Raw genomic sequence first — 5476 nt, forward strand, 5'->3', positions numbered from 1 at the left:
ATTGAAAAAGAAAAAAAAAATTAAATGTAAATGACTCGACTTTGATTTGAAAAAAAATAAATTTTATGCAAATGCTCAACTCTTATTTAAAAAAATTAAAAATATTTCAAATGACTCGACTGCAATTTAAAAATACTAAATTTACTATAAATTATTTGAATTTAATTTGAAAAAACCGAATTTATTACGAATGACTCGAATTTAAGTTAAAAAAACCGAACTACTTTCAAATGACTCGACTTTGATTTGAAAAAAAATAAATTTTATGCAAATGCTCAACTCTTATTTAAAAAAACTAAAAATACTGCAAATGACTCGACTGCAATTTAAAAATACTAAATTTACTATAAATTATTTGAATTTAATTTGAAAAAACCGAATTTATTACGAATGACTCGAATTTAAGTTAAAAAAACCGAACTACTTTCAAATGACTCGACTTTGATTTGAAAAAAAATAAATTTTATGCAAATGCTCAACTCTTATTTAAAAAAACTAAAAATACTGCAAATGACTCGACTGCAATTTAAAAATACTAAATTTACTATAAATTATTTGAATTTAATTTGAAAAAACCGAATTTATTACGAATGACTCGAATTTAAGTTAAAAAAAACCGAACTACTTTCAAATGACTCGACTTTGATATAAAAAAATTGAATTTACTGTAAATGACTCGACTTGAATTTGAGAAAACTGAATTTAATTCAAATGACTCGAATTTAATTTGAAAAAACTGAATTTAAGTTGAAAAAACCGAATTAGTTTCAAATGACTCGACTATTCATAAACGTAATGATTTTAATTAAAAAAAAAAAAAAAAAAGATACGGAACCGTTGATAAAAATTAAAAAGTGAAATGAGATAGACAGATAATAATAGAGAATAGAAAAGAGAGTGACAGAAACCAAAAAACAATAACAAACCTCAACAGGGAAATAACTTTATTTCTCTGCCGAACGATGCCAGATGATCAGCTGGTAGGATGACAACTAGCAGTCCCTTGAGGTAGGTCAGTGTGTTTCAGTTCCATCCTTCCTTCCAGTCAAGACATCAGAAAACGATAGTTTCCGTCGTTGGAATCCATTGAAAACCTGTCTAAATAATTAACACTTTTTAATTAAAAAAAAAAATACTTTTGACTTTTGTAATTTACTACATGGAAAAAAAAATTAAGAAAAAAAAATTAATTATTTCAACTTGCGAAAATGCCAGTTGAAAAAAAAAATTTTATTTTAAAGTGACCATGGATCACGTTAAGGAAAAAAAAAATTTAAAAAAAAAAGTCAAAAGTATTTCGAAATATAGTTGGACACTTCGACTACGATGTCTACACATCGGGTGTCGGGTGCCAACTGACCCTTTTGCCCCTTGCCCTTAGCCCCTTCACTTTTCCACCACTTTCCCCTACTTACTACTCACCCTGCGCAGTAGACGATTTTACTGGTATCGGATTTTTTTCTGCGCAGGTAGAGAGGGATCTCCCCCCAACTTCGACCTTACGGCCGAACTACCCCTCAACCATGCCTACGTGACCTGACCCTCTTCCCCCGTCCCCGCAACCCCCTCGTCCAAAAAAAGCTGATGCAACAATTTTTAAAATGAAATAATTTGATCAATTATAATAAAATCTTTATGTTTTTTACAGTAAAATGCATTGATTTTTATAAATCAATATAAATACCAGCCCATTCACTAAAATTCAAGTAATTATCATGAATGCAAACACCTTTAAAAGGTGAATAAAAAGTGTATGCCATAAAAAAATGCGCTTTTATTAATATTAAATATAATTATTATGCATCTAGATGTTTTATACATCTAACAAAATAACTTGCAATCAAGTCTCGAGTCTTATTTTAATCAAAATCTTTTTTTTTTGTTAATTAAAATAAAGTAATTTGCATTACTTTTATTTTCTATCAACTAAATTTTTAATTTAAAAAATCTTCCGCGAGAATATGCCGCGCGTCTCTCAGTGCGCATGCGATCTTAATTGTAAACTCACCCAAAACATCAGTCGTTTCTTGAAGAAAGCAGCTGTCATAAGTTATAAAGTTAATTATTAATTCTTAATTATAAATTTCTTAGGATTTATTTAATGAACTAATTCGTGTGTCAATCAAATTGCTATTAAAATTATTCAAATAAGATTCGGATGAACATCAGTAGCCAGAGTGCTGTCAACAATCTAACCTTATGTTGTTTGTCCATAATAATAAATTTAATTAATTAAAAATATAACAGAAGTAAGTAATAATTTAACATTCAACTGATTTAAAAATTATTATTTATTGTTCTTCAATACACTCGAGTTACAATCATTTTTTTCTTTAATTAATTAATTACAAATTACTATATTTATTTACTGTCTTTCTTCATCCTAATGAGTGAAAAAATATTTTATACTTTTATATTTAAATAATTAAAACATAAATTTATTACTAGCTACTAAATATTAAATAATATTAATCTTTATTTCAGATGTGCAAACAAAAAATAATAAATCAGGAGATCAATGGATATTTTTTTTAAGTTGACGTCCATTTGTACATTGACCACTAAATCGAAGGAATTTTTTACTAAGAGACACAACAATAGTCATTTCATCAACACAACAAGAAAGATGTGCAGAGTCATTGCTAAATTATTTATTTTTAATATATATATTTAAATATAAAAAATACCGTTGATAAGTAGAATTATTATTGAATTCTTAATTATTATTATACATGCATAACATATATGTCTAGTCGTAGTTTATTTTTTGTTAGTCTTGTTTAATAACGATTTAAAAGAAAAAAAATTAATTATTTTTCGCAAGTTTTCTTTTTCAATTTTCTTAAATACAAAAATTGTAAATCAAATTTTTTTTTATTTTTAATATTTTAATCTCTGGGGATGATAAATTTAAATACAGATGTATGAATAATTTAAGTATCGAAAAAAAAAGTATTAGTAAACAATTAATTCACTGCAATTAATGAAATCAAGTAATTAATCTGAACGCATTAGTGTAATAGAGGCATGTACTTTAAGATTTTTGACACGACTGAATTTAAATAATTTATATTATCGGTTTTTTAAAAATTTTTATTCATTATCTTATGATTATCTTATAATTATATAAATCTGTTCACTAAATAACATTTAAATTTTAATGGACAATAAAAATTATTAATTATAAGTTTTTAAAAATTTAATTCTACAATAATAATATTATTAATAATTATTAAAATAATCATAAAGAGAGACAACGAAAGAATTCGTTTATATCTATGTAATAAATCTACATATCTGGACATCGATGAATTCTGTACACTGTACATTTATTGGATCAGTTTTATAAGTTTTTTTTTTCTTTTCCATGTATCCAATCATGAGATTTATATCAATTAATAATATATTGAATATTAACAACGACTTTTGTTCTTGGTATTCTTGATTAGCGTTCTACAATTGACAATTAGCTCGATTAATATTTCAAGGCTAATTATTAATAAATTGGATGAATTTATTTGCTATTTATTATTTTTTTTAATTCATTTTGTCTGATAGTTAAATAAATGAAATCATTTACTTAAAAGTGATTTTTTTTACAATGACTCAATAACTCGAGTAAAAAAATTATTAATGAATGAATGATTGAAAGAAAAATATAAATTGTTATTTGAATTTTTTCATAAAAGTTAACGTGACGTTAAATTCATTAGCGTGATCTTATGAAAGATAAACTCTGATAAATTGATATCACGTTTCATTTTTTTTCCTTTTTTTTATAGTCCATTGATACTTTCATCATAATAATCGTCAGTATTATTGAGTTTACAGTTTCTTACACTCGTCACGTGATTACGAGTAATAATAAGTGATAATAATTAATAATATTTAAAGATAATAAATCGTGGAAACTTTTAAAATGAATAGTAAAGGATTTTTTTTATAAATAACGTTCATTATGTTCTATTTGTTTTTCCTAATACTTGAATTAATTAATAAAGTAAATTAATATCAATTATACAAACATGCGTATCGATAATGAAATAATTAACGTAATAATAACAATAATTGTAAGAGATAATAATGAACAGATGAGTCATTAATAATCAATGATTGAACGTATAAATTTAAACAATTATCAGCATTCAAGTGCGGCATACATTAATTTCATGGAAGAGAAGAATATTATTTTCATCGGTTTTTGTAAAAATCTCTCGCAAAAATATGCCACGCTACCTCGGAATAAATTTTTATTTTTAAAGGCAAATGAGTTTTATGCCATGAATGTAGAAAATTTTTGATTGATCATTGTCACTTCTCGACAGTAATTCCATCATCTTAATAAATGCAGACAGTTATATAGCGCTTGTTTTTTCACTTAATACTTTTCTTATTCACCCAAGAGTATAACACATCGGAAAAATACATGATTAAATTATTCTCTGTGTTCAATTAAGTAGCCGTTAGCTTTTCTCTTGTCTCTTAGTAAAAAATTCCTTCGATTTAGTGGTCAATGTACAAATGGACGTCAACTTAAAAAAAATATCCATTGATCTCCTGATTTATTATTTTTTGTTTGCACATCTGAAATAAAGATTAATATTATTTAATATTTAGTAGCTAGTAATAAATTTATGTTTTAATTATTTAAATATAAAAGTATAAAATATTTTTTCACTCATTAGGATGAAGAAAGACAGTAAATAAATATAGTAATTTGTAATTAATTAATTAAAGAAAAAAATGATTGTAACTCGAGTGTATTGAAGAACAATAAATAATAATTTTTAAATCAGTTGAATGTTAAATTATTACTTACTTCTGTTATATTTTTAATTAATTAAATTTATTATTATGGACAAACAACATAAGGTTAGATTGTTGACAGCACTCTGGCTACTGATGTTCATCCGAATCTTATTTGAATAATTTTAATAGCAATTTGATTGACACACGAATTAGTTCATTAAATAAATCCTAAGAAATTTATAATTAAGAATTAATAATTAACTTTATAACTTATGACAGCTGCTTTCTTCAAGAAACGACTGATGTTTTGGGTGAGTTTACAATTAAGATCGCATGCGCACTGAGAGACGCGCGGCATATTCTCGCGGAAGATTTTTTAAATTAAAAATTTAGTTGATAGAAAATAAAAGTAATGCAAATTACTTTATTTTAATTAACAAAAAAAAAAGATTTTGATTAAAATAAGACTCGAGACTTGATTGCAAGTTATTTTGTTAGATGTATAAAACATCTAGATGCATAATAATTATATTTAATATTAATAAAAGCGCATTTTTTTATGGCATACACTTTTTATTCACCTTTTAAAGGTGTTTGCATTCATGATAATTACTTGAATTTTAGTGAATGGGCTGGTATTTATATTGATTTATAAAAATCAATGCATTTTACTGTAAAAAACATAAAGATTTTATTATAATTGATCAAATTATTTCATTTTAAAAAT

The 5476-nt window shown here is 24.8% G+C and overlaps 1 long non-coding RNA gene across 1 annotated transcript; it reads left to right on the plus strand.

Annotated features, from left to right (window-relative positions):
- Positions 1 to 1997: 1997 nt before the first annotated feature.
- On the plus strand, positions 1998 to 3665 carry LOC128668581 (uncharacterized). The gene is made up of 2 exons (XR_008404215.1): positions 1998 to 2249; positions 2485 to 3665. It is a non-coding gene; the product is annotated as an uncharacterized LOC128668581 (long non-coding RNA).
- The last annotated feature ends 1811 nt before the right edge of the window (positions 3666 to 5476 follow it).

The sequence above is a fragment of the Microplitis demolitor genome, chromosome 9 (genome assembly GCF_026212275.2).
Source record: "Microplitis demolitor isolate Queensland-Clemson2020A chromosome 9, iyMicDemo2.1a, whole genome shotgun sequence".
Taxonomy (NCBI): Eukaryota; Metazoa; Arthropoda; class Insecta; order Hymenoptera; family Braconidae; genus Microplitis; species Microplitis demolitor.